Below are 12314 nucleotides of genomic sequence, written 5' to 3'. Positions count from 1 at the left end.
GTCAGCCTCCTTAAATATGGTAAGCCACAAGTTTCTACAAATTTCTCACTCGGAGCTATGACCTGTCAAAGTTTGTCGCAATGTTAAGTAAATGGGACTTTTCGGAAGTTTTATGTCCCGTTTTAGGAATTCTGTAAGTCGGATCCCGTCAAAAAGATATAGCACACTTCTTTAGACCAGTCAGAATGTCCGTGGAAAATTTCGTGGATGTAGCTTGAAAGCTGTCGGACGAGTTAGCCGCAGAAATTTTAGTCTCAGAAGAAGAAGAAGAAGAAGAAGAAGAAGAATAACTAGATAGAAAAGTTTGTTGACAAACTTTATGTTGGCTTGACAAAGCCTGGCCTGAACATTAAAAACGGTTTGACAGAAGTTTACTTTAGTAGGCTATCTGGCTGTTAGTATGTTTAAGTATGAAGCTAGCCTGATTTAACATAAAGTTAGCATGATTAGCCTGAAGCTAGCATGAAGCTAACATGATTAGCATGAAGCTAACATGATTAGCATGAAGCTAGCATCAAGTTAGCATGATTAGCATGAAGCTAGCATGATGCTAACATGAAATAGCATGAAGCTAGCATGATGCTAACATGAATTAGCATGAAGCTAGCATGAAGCTAACATGATTAGCATGAAGCTAACATCAAGTTAGCATGATTAGCATGAAGTTAGCATGATGCTAACATGAAATAGCATGAAGCTAGCATGATGCTAACATGAAATAGCATGAAGCTAACATGATGCTAACATGAATTAGCATGAAGCTAGCATGAAGCTAACATGATTAGCATGAAGCTAGCATCAAGTTAGCATGATTAGCATGAAGCTAGCATGATGCTAACATGAATTAGCATGAAGTTAGAATGAAGCTAGCATGATGCTAACATGAATTAGCATGAAGCTAGCATGATGCTAACATGAATTAGCATGAAGCTAGCATGATGCTAACATGAATTAGCATGAAGCTAGCATGATGCTAACATGAATTAGCATGAAGCTAGCATGATGCTAACATGAATTAGCATGAAGTTAGCATGATGCTAACATGAATTAGCATGAAGTTAGCATGATGCTAACATGAATTAGCATGAAGCTAGCATGATGCTAACATGAATTAGCATGAAGCTAGCATGATGCTAACATGAATTAGCATGAAGCTAGCATGATGCTAACATGAATTAGCATGAAGCTAGCATGAAGCTAACATGAATTAGCATGAAGCTAGCATGATGCTAACATGAATTAGCATGAAGCTAGCATGATGCTAACATGAATTAGCATGAAGCTAGCATGATGTTAACATGAATTAGCATTAAGCTAGCATGATGTTAACATGAATTAACATGAAGCTAGCATGATGCTAACATGAATAAGCATGAAGTTTGCAAGATTTATTATGAAATTAGCATAAAGCTAGCATGAAACTAGCATGAAGCTAGTATGACTTAGCTTGAAGCTAGCATGAAGCTAACATGACCAAAAGACCCAACCCCCATGTCTCTATGATGTTCGGATCCAGAGATATAAGGCTTTGTTTATTATGTTGCTAGGGTTCTCATATTTGGTTGCTAGGGGCGTGGCTTAATAGCTCAATAAGAATCCTTAGAGACTGATTGGATGCCTGAGTAAAATGAGCCCACCCCCATGTCTCTGTGACACTGTGCTGCAAAGATATCCATCTGGGCATTTTATAATGGCAGTCTATGGGAGATGTTGCTAGGGTGCCCAAAAATGGTTGCTAGGGGCGTGGCTTAATTGCTATGGGATGATCCAGAGAGACTGATTGGATGCCTGAGTAAAATGAGCCCACTCCCATGTCTCTATGACACTGTAAAGCGAAGATATTCCATCTGGAATGTTTTTATTCCCTTATATGGGCGTGTTTCCTGCCCCGTTATAAGTCAATGGGGAATTTTGGGGGTCTCCTACACCCCAGGGGTGAAACTTACACCCCAATGTGAGGTATGTTCTCACAGTGCCTGTCAGCCTCCTTAAATATGGTAAGCCACAAGTTTCTACAAATTTCTCGCTCGGAGCTATGACCCGTCAAAGTTTGTCCAATGTTAAGTCAATGGGACTTTTGGAATTTTAAATTCCCGTTTTAGGAATTCTGTAAGTCGGATCCCGTCAAAAAGATATAGCACACTTCTTCAGACCAGTTAGAATGTCCGTGGAAAATTTGGTGGATGTAGCTTGAAAGCTGTCGGACGAGTTAGCTGCAGAAATTTCGCTCAGAAGAAGAATAATAATAACTAGATAGGTACATTTCCTGAAGAAAATGTGAAGTGGTGCTTGCCGTGGCAAATTTCGGGGGGCAATATATGATTATATGTCCAGTCACGAGTAAAACGATCCAAACCCCGTGTCTCTACGATGTTCTGATGCGGAGATATAAGGCTTTGTTTATTCTGTTGCTAGGGTACTGTATTTGGTTGCTAGGGAGAAAATTGGTATTCACTAGTGATTACACTCCGACTCACAAGTAAAACGGTCCAACCCCCGTGTCTCTACGATGTTCTGATGCGGAGATATAAGGCTTTGTTTACTCTGTTGCTAGGGTACTGTATTTGGTTGCTAGGGGAAAAATTGGCATCCACTGATGATTACACTCCGAGTCACAAGTCAAACGGTCCAACCCCCGTGTCTCTACGATTTTCTGATGCGGAGATATAAGGCTTTGTTTACTCTGTTGCTAGGGTACTGTATTTGGTTGCTAGGGAAAAAAATGGCATCCCATAGTGACTACACTCTGAGTCACGAGTCAAATGGTCCAACCCCCGTGTCTCTACGATGTTCTGATGCGGAGATATAAAGCTTTGTTTACTCTGTTGCTAGGGTACTGTATTTGGTTGCTAGGGAAAAAATTGGCATCCCATAGTGATTACACGCCGAGTCACGAGTAAAACGGTCCAACCCACGTGTCTCTATGATGTTCTGATGCCGAGATATAAGGCTTTATTTACTCTGTTGCTAGGGTACTGTATTTGGTTGCTAGGGAAAAAATTGGCATCCCATAGTGATTACACACTGAGTCACGAGTCAAACGGTCCAATCCCCGTGTCTCTACGATGTTCTGATGCGAAGATATACGGCTTTGTTTACTCTGTTGCTAGGGTACTGTATTTGGTTGCTAAGGAAAAAATTGGCATCCCATAATGATTACCCTCCGAGTCACGAGTCAAACGGTCCAACCACGTGTCTCTACGATGTTCTGATGCGGAGATATAAGGCTTTGTTTACTCTGTTGCTAGGGTACTGTATTTGGTTGCTAGGGAAAAAATTGGCATCCCATAATGATTTCACTCTGAGTCACGAGTCAAACGGTCCAACCCCCGTGTCTCTACGATGTTCTGATGCGGAGATATAAGGCTTTGTTTACTCTGTTGCTAGGGTACTGTATTTGGTTGCTAGGGAAAAAATTGGCATCCCATAATGATTACACTCCGAGTCACGAGTCAAATGGTCCAAGCCCCGTGTCTCTACGATGTTCTGATGCGGAGATATAAGGCTTTGTTTACTCTGTTGCTAGGGTACTGTATTTGGTTGCTAGGGAAAAAGTTGGCATCCTATAATGATTACACTCTGAGTCACGAGTCAAAAGGTCCAACCCCCGTGTCTCTACGATGTTCGGATGCTGAGATATAACTGTTTGAATTTTATGTTGCTAGGGTGCTCAAAAATGGTTGCTAGGGGCGTGGCTTAGTACCTATGTAAGGATCCTGAGAGACTGATTGGATGCCTGAGTAAAATGAGCCCACCCCCATGTCTCTATGACACTGTGGTGCAAAGATATCCATCTGGGCATTTTATAATGGCAGTCTATTGGAGATGTTGCTAGGGTGCTCAAAAGTGGTTGCTAGGGGCGTGGCTTAATAGCTCTGAGATGATCCTGAGACACTGATTGGATGCCCGAGTAAAATGAGCCCACCCACTTATCTCTACGACACTGTAAAGCAAATATATCCCATCAGGAACGATTTTATTCCCTTATATGGGCATGTTTCCTGCCCCATTATAAGTCAATGGGGAATTTTGGGTGCCTCTTACACCCCAGGGGTACAACTTACACCCCAATGTGATGTATGTTCTTACAGAGTCTACCACCCTCTTCAAATGTTGTAACCCACATGTTTTTACAAAATCCTCGAACGGAAATATGACCCGTCAAAGTTGGGCGCAATGTTAAGTCAATGGGATTTTTTGGGTGGTTTTTCGCCCCCCTTTCGAAAATTGTGCACCCGATCCCTTATAAAAGTCATAGCACACCTCTCCTCAATAAACCGGTCAATTTGAGCCCTCATTCATGGGACTACGGCAAACCGTGCGGGACGAGTTAGGTGCCGAAAAAGTGTCCAGATATAAGAAGAAGAATAATAATAACCGAAAGCAATAATAATAGTGATGCTTTGCATAAATGCAAGCACCACTAATAATAAGTTTAAATACAATATCAGTATGTTGGCTTTGTCAAGCCAACATAATAATAATAAGTTTAAATACAATATCAGTATGTTGGCTTTGTCAAGCCAACATAACTAGATAGGTACATTTCCTGAAGAAAATGTGAAGTGGTGCTTGCCGTGGCAAAATTCTCGGGACAATATATGATATTCTCCAACCCAAAAGTAAAACGGTCCAACCCCTGTGTCTCTACGATGTTTTGATGCAGAGATAAAAGGCTTTGTTTATTCGGTTGCTAGGGTACTGTATTTGGTTGCTAGGGAAAAAATTGGCATCCACTAGTGATTACACTCCGATTCACGAGTCAAACGGTCCAACCCCCATGTCTCTACGATGTTCTGATGCGGAGATATAAGGCTTTGTTTACACTGTTGCTAGGGTACTGTATTTGGTTGCTATGGGGGAAAATTGGCATCCACTAGTGATAACACTCTGAGTCACGAGTCAAACGGTCCCAACCCCCGTGTCTCTACGATGTTCTGATGCGGAGATATAAGGCTTTGTTTACTCTGTTGCTAGGGTACTGTATTTGGTTGCTAGGGAAAAAAATGGCATCCGCTAGTGATTACCCTCCGAGTCATGAGTCAAACGGTCCAACCCCCGTGTCTCTACGATGTTCTGATGCGGAGATATAAGGCTTTGTTTACTCTGTTGCTAGGGTACTGTATTTGGTTGCTAGGGGAAAAAATGGCATCCAATAGTGATTACCCTCCGAGTCACGAGTCAAACGGTCCAACCCCCATGTCTCTACGATGTTCTGATGCGGAGATATAAGGCTTTGTTTACTCTGTTGCTAGGGTACAGTATTTGGTTGCTAAGGGAAAAAATGGCATCCACTGGTGATTACCCTCTGAGTCACGAGTCAAACGGTCCAACCCTCGTGTCTCTACGATGTTCTGATGCGGAGATATAAGGCTTTGTTTACTCTGTTGCTAGGGTACTGTATTTGGTTGCTAGGGAAAAAAATGGCATCCACTGGTGATTGCCCTCTGAGTCACGAGTCAAACGGTCCAACCCCCGTGTCTCTACGATGTTCTGATGCGGAGATATAAGGCTTTGTTTACTCTGTTGCTAGGGTACTGTATTTGGTTGCTAGGGGAAAAAATGGCATCCACTAGTGATTACCCTTCGAGTCACGAGTCAAACGGTCCAACCCCCGTGTCTCTACGATGTTCTGATGCGGAGATATAAGGCTTTGTTTACTCTGTTGCTAGGGTACTGTATTTGGTTGCTAGGGGAAAAAATGGCATCCACTAGGGATTACCCTCTGAGTCACGAGTCAAACGGTCCAACCCCCGTGTCTCTACAATGTTCGGATGCCGAGATATAACTGTTTGAATTTTATGTTGCTAGGGTGCTCAAAAGTGGTTGCTAGGGGCGTGGCTTAATACCTATGTAAGGATCCTGAGAGACTGATTGGATGCCTGAGTAAAATGAGCCCACCCCCATGTCTCTATGACACTGTGGTGCAAAGATATCCCTCTGGGCATTTTATAATGGCAGTCTATGGGAGATGTTGCTAGGGTGCCCGAAATTGTTGCTAGGGGCGTGGCTTAATAGCTCTGGGATGATCCTGAGAGACTGATTGGATTCCTGAGTAAAATGAGCCCACCCACTTATCTCTACGACACTGTAAAGCAAAGATATCCCATCTGGAACTGTTTTATTCCCTTATATGGGCATGTTTCCTGCCCCATTATAAGTCAATGGGAAATTTCGGGTGCCTCTAACACCCCAGGGGTACAACTCACACCCCAATGTGATGTATGTTCTTACAGAGCCTGTCAGCCTCTTCAAATGTTGTAACCTACATGTTTCTACAAAATCCTCGAGCGGCGCTATGACCCGTCAAAGTACGGGCCAATGTTAAGTCAATGGGATTTTTCGGGTGGTTTTTCGCCCCCCTTTCGGAAATCCTGCACCCGATCGCTTATAAAAGTCATAGCACACCTCTCCTCAATAAACCGGTCAATTTGAGCCCTCTTTCATGGGACTGCGACAAAGCGTGCGGGACGAGTTACGCGCCAAACTTTTTTGCCACATAAGAATAAAGATATAATAAGTATGCACAATAGTAATAGTGATGCCTTGCATAAATGCAAGCACCACTAACTAGATAGGTACATTTCCTGAAGAAAATGTGAGTGGTGCTTGCCGTGGCAAAATTCTGGGGACCATATATGTTTATACTCCATACCACAAGTAAAACAATCCAACCCCCATGTCTCTACGATGTTCTGATGCAGAGATATAAGGCTTTGTTTACTCTGTTGCTAGGGTACTGTATTTGGTTGCTAGGGAAAAAATTGACATCCCATAGTGATTACCCGCCGAGTCACGAGTCAAACGGTCCAACCCCCGTGTCTCTACGATGTTCTGATGCGGAGATATAAGGCTTTCTTTACTCTGTTGCTAGGGTAATGTATTTGGTTGCTAGGGAAAAATTTGACATCCCATAGTGATTACAAGCCGAGTCACGAGTCAAATGGTCCAACCCCCGTGTCTCTACGATGTTCTGATGCGGAGATATAAGGCTTTGTTTACTCTGTTGCTAGGGTACTGTATTTGGTTGCTATGGAAAAATTTGACATCCCATAGTGATTACCCGCCGAGTCACTAGTCAAACGGTCCAACCCCCGTGTCTCTACGATGTCCTGATGCGGAGATATAAGGCTTTGTTTACTCTGTTGCTAGGGTACTGTATTTGGTTGCTAGGGAAAAAATTGGCATCCCATAATGATTACACTCCGAGTCACGAGTCAAACGGTCCAACCCCCGTGTCTCTAGGATGTTCTGATGCGGAGATATAAGGCTTAGTTTCGGCTGTTGCTAGGGTCCTGGATTTGGTTGCTAGGGAAAAAATTGACATCCCATAATGATTACACTCGGAGTCACGAGTCAAACGGTCCAACCCCCGTGTCTCTACGATGTTCTGATGCGGAGATATAAGGCTTTGTTTACTCTGTTGCTAGGGTACTGTATTTGGTTGCTAGGGAAAAAATTGGCATCCCATAATGATTACACTCTGAGTCACGAGTCAAACGGTCCAACCCCCGTGTCTCTACGATGTTCGGATGCGGAGATATAAGGCTTTGTTTACTCTGTTGCTAGGGTACTGTATTTGGTTGCTAGGGAAAAAATTGTCATCCCATAATGATTACACTCTGAGTCACGAGTCAAACGGTCCAACCCCCATGTCTCTACGATGTTCGGATGCTAAGATATAACTGTTTGAATTTTATGTTGCTAGGGTGCTGAAAAGTGGTTGCTAGGGGCGTGGCTTAGTAAGTCTTTAAGGATCCTGAGAAACTGATTGGATGCCTGAGTAAAATGAGCCCACCCCCATGTCTCTATGACACTCTGGTGCAAAGATATCCATCTGGGCATTTTATAATGGCAGTCTATGGGAGATGTTGCTAGGGTGCCCAAAATTGTTGCTAGGGGCGTGGCTTAATAGCTCTGAGATGATCCTGAGAGACTGATTGGATGCCCGAGTGAAATGAGCCCACCCACTTGTCTGTAGGACATTGTAAAGCGAAGATATCCCAGCTGGAACTTTTTTATTTCCTTATATGGGCATGTTTCCTGCCCCATTATAAGTCAATGGGGCACTTTTGGGTGCCTCTTACACCCCAGGGGTACAACTTACACCCCAATGTGATGTATGTTCTTACAGAGCCTACCACCCTCTTCAAATGTTGTAACTCACATGTTTCTACAAAATCCTCGAGCGGAGCTATGACTCGTCAAAGTTGGGCGCAATGTTAAGTCAATGGGATTTTTCGGGTGATTTTTCGCCCCCCTATCGGAAATCCTGCACCCGATCGCTTATAAAAGTCATAGCACACCTCTCCTCAATAAACCGGTCGATTTGAGCCCGCTTTCATGGGACTACGGCAAAGCGTGCGGGACGAGTTACGCGCCGAAAAAGTGTGCAGACATAAGAATAAGATATAACTAGATAGGTACATTTCCTGAAGAAAATGTGAGTGGTGCTTGCCGTGGCAAAATTCTCGGGACAATATATGATTATACTCCAAGCCAAAAGTAAAACGATCCAACTCTCGTGTCTCTGCGATGTTCTGATGCGGAGATATAAGGCTTTGTTTATCCGGTTGCTAGGGTACTGTATTTGGTTGCTAGGGAGAAAATTTGCATCTACTAGTGATTACACTCCGACTCACAAGTCAAACGGTCTAACCCCCGTGTCTGTACGATGTTCTGATTCGGAGATTTAAGGCTTTGTTTACTCTGTTGCTAGGGTACTGTATCTGGTTGCTAGGGAAAAAAATTGCATCCACTAGTGATTACCCTCCGAGTCACGAGTCAAACGGTCCAACCCCCGTGTCTCTACCATGTTCTGATGCGGAGATATAAGGCTTTGTTTACTCTGTTGCTAGGGTACTGTATTTGGTTGCTAGGGAAAAAATTGGCATCCCATAATGATTACACTCCGAGTCACGAGTCAAACGGTCCAACCCCCGTGTCTCTATGATGTTCTGATGCGGAGATATAAGGCTTTGTTTACTCTGTTGCTAGGGTACTGTATTTGGTTGCTAGGGAAAAAATTGGCATCCCATAATGATTACACTCTGAGTCATTAGTCATACGGTCCAACCCCCGTGTCTCTACGACATTCTGATGCGGAGATATAAGGCTTTGATGACTCTGTTGCTAGGGTACTGTATTTGGGTGCTAGGGGCGTGGCTTGGGAGTGGCCAATTATGTGCCCAATTGTTACACCCCTAGTCACAAGTCAAACGGTCCAACCCCCGTGTCTCTACGATGTTCTGATGCCGAGATATAACTGTTTGAATTTTATGTTGCTAGGGTGCTCAAAAGTGGTTGCTAGGGGCGTGGCTTAGTAAGTCTTTAAGGATCCTGAGAGACGGATTGGATGCCTGAGTAAAATGAGCCCACCCCCAGGTCTCTATGACACTGTGGTGCAAAGATATCCATCTGGGCATTTTATAATGGCAGTCTATGGGAGATGTTGCTAGGGTGCCCAAAATTGTTGCTAGGGGCGTGGCTTAATAGATCTGAGATGATCCTGAGGGACTGATTGGATGCCCGAGTAAAATGAGCCCACCCCCTTGTCCCTACGAAGCTGCAATGCGAAGATATCCCATCTGGAAAATTTGTATTCCCTTATATGGGCGTGTTCCTTGCCCCATTTACTTTTCATTAGGGCACTTTTGGGAGCCTCTTACACCCCAGGGGTACAGCTTACACCCCAATGTGATGTATGTTCTTACAGAGTCTACCACCCTCTCCAAATGCTGTAACCCACATGTTTCTACAAAATCCACGAGCGGAGCTATGACCCGTCAAAGTTGGGCCCAATGTTAAGTCAATGGGATTTTTCGGGTGGTTTAACGCCCCCCTTTCGGAAATCCTGCACCCGATCCCTTATAAAAGTCATAGCACACCTCTCCTCAATAATCCGGTCGATTAGAGCCCTCTTTCATGGGTCTACAACAAAGCGTGCGGGACGAGTTACGCGCCGAAAAAGTGTCCGGATGTAAGAATAAAATATAATAATAATAACTAGATAGGTACATTTCCTGAAGAAAATGTGAAGTGGTGCTTGCCGTGGCAAATTTCTGGGGACAGTATATGATTATACTTCCAGTCACGAGTAAAACGATCCAAAGCCAGTGTCTCTATGATGTTCTGATGCGGAGATATAAGGCTTTGTTTATTCGGTTGCTAGGGCACTGGATTTGGTTGCTAGGGAAAAAATTGGCATCCCATAGTGATTACACGCCGAGTCACGAGTCAAACGGTCCAACCCCCGTGTCTGTACGATGTTCTGATGCGGAGATATAAGGCTTTGTTTACTCTGTTGCTAGGGTACTGTATTTGGTTGCTAGGGAAAAAATGGCATCCCATAATGATTACACTCCGAGTCACGAGTCAAACGGTCCAACCCCCATGTCTCTACGATGTTCTGATGCGGAGATATAAGGCTTTGTTTACTCTGTTGCTAGGGTACTGTATTTGGTTGCTAGGGAAAAAAATGGCATCCCATAATGATTACACTCCGAGTTACTAGTCAAACGGTCCAACCCCCGTGTCTCTACGATGTTCTGATGCGGAGATATAAGGCTTTGTTTACTCTGTTGCTAGGGTACTGTATTTGGTTGCTAGGGAAAAAATTGGCATCCCATAATGATTTCACTCCGAGTCACGAGTCAAACGGTCCAACCCCCGTGTCTCTACGATGTTCTGATGCGGAGATATAAGGCTTTGTTTACTCTGTTGCTAGGGTACTGTATTTGGTTGCTAGGGAAAAAATTGGCATCCCATAATGATTACACTCCGAGTCACTAGTCAAACGGTCCAACCCCCGTGTCTCTACGATGTTCTGATGCGGAGATATAAGGCTTTGTTTACTCTGTTGCTAGGGTACTGTATTTGGTTGCTAGGGAAAAAATTGCATCCCATAGTGATTACACTCTGATTCACGAGTCAAACGGTCCAACCCCCGTGTCTCTACGATGTTCTGATGCGGAGATAAAGGCTTTGTTTACTCTGTTGCTAGGGTACTGTATTTGGTTGCTAGGGAAAAAAATGGCATCCCATAATAATTACACTACGAGTCACGAGTCAAATGGTCCAACCCCCGTGTGTCTACGATGTTCTGATGCGGAGATATAAGGCTTTGTTTACTCTGTTGCTAGGGAGCTGTATTTGGTTGCTAGGGAAAAAATTGGCATCCCATAATAATTACACTCCGAGTCACGAGTCAAACGGTCCAACCCCCGTGTCTCTACGATGTTCTGATGCGGAGATATAAGGCTTTGTTTACTCTGTTGCTAGGGTACTGTATTTGGTTGCTAGGGAAAAAATTGGCATCCCATAATAATTACACTCCGAGTCACGAGTCAAACGGTCCAACCCCCGTGTCTCTACGATGTTCTGATGCTGAGATATAAGGCTTTGTTTACTCTGTTGCTAGGGTACTGTATTTGGTTGCTAGGGAAAAAATTTGCATCCCATAATGATTGCACTCTGAGTCATGAGTCAAACGGTTCAACCCCCGTGTTTCTACGATGTTCTGGTGCGGAGATATAAGGCTTTGTTTACTCTGTTGCTAGGGTACTGTATTTGGTTGCTAGGGAACAAATTGGCATCCCATAATGATTACACTCCGAGTCAGGAGTCAAACGGTCCAACCCCCGTGTCTCTACGATGTTCTGATGCGGAGATATAAGGCTTTGTTTACTCTGTTGCTAGGGTACTGTATTTGGTTGCTAGGGAAAAAATTGGCATCCCATAATGATTACACTCTGAGTCACGAGTCAAACGGTCCAACCCCCATGTCTCTACGATGTTCTGATGCAGAGATATAACTGTTTGAATTTTATGTTGCTAGGGTGCTCAAAAGTGGTTGCTAGGGGCGTGGCTTAAAAGCTTTGGGAATATCCTGATAGACTGATTGGATGTCTGAGTAAAATGAGCCCACCCCCTTGTCTTTACGACATTGTAAAGCAAAGATATCCCATCTGGAACTTTTTTATTCCCTTATATGGGCATGTTTCCTGCCCCATTATAAGTCAATGGGAAAATTCGGGTGCCTCTTACACCCCAGGGGTACAACTTACACCCCATTGTGATCCATGTTCTTACAGAGTCTACCACCCTCTTCAAATAATGTAACCCACATGTTTTTACAAAATCCTCGCCTGTACCTATGACCCGTCAAAGTTTTTGCAATGTTAAGTCTATGGGATTTTCCCCCATTGACTTTTCATTGGGGCACTTTTGGGCGCCTCTTACACCCCAGGGGTACAACTTACACCCCAATGTGATGTATGTTCTTACAGAGTCTACCACCCTCTTCAAATGTTGTA

The 12314-nt window shown here is 43.8% G+C and overlaps 1 protein-coding gene across 1 annotated transcript in view; it reads right to left on the bottom strand.

Moving 5' to 3' along the window:
* LOC129429942 (E3 ubiquitin-protein ligase rnf213-alpha-like) overlaps positions 1–12314 on the bottom strand; it is a 172300-nt gene that overhangs the window by 78867 nt on the left and 81119 nt on the right. The window lies entirely within an intron of this gene.

The sequence above is a fragment of the Misgurnus anguillicaudatus genome, chromosome 19 (assembly GCF_027580225.2).
Source record: "Misgurnus anguillicaudatus chromosome 19, ASM2758022v2, whole genome shotgun sequence".
Lineage (NCBI taxonomy): Eukaryota > Metazoa > Chordata > Actinopteri > Cypriniformes > Cobitidae > Misgurnus > Misgurnus anguillicaudatus.
This window is presented reverse-complemented; position numbering and strand designations above follow the sequence as displayed.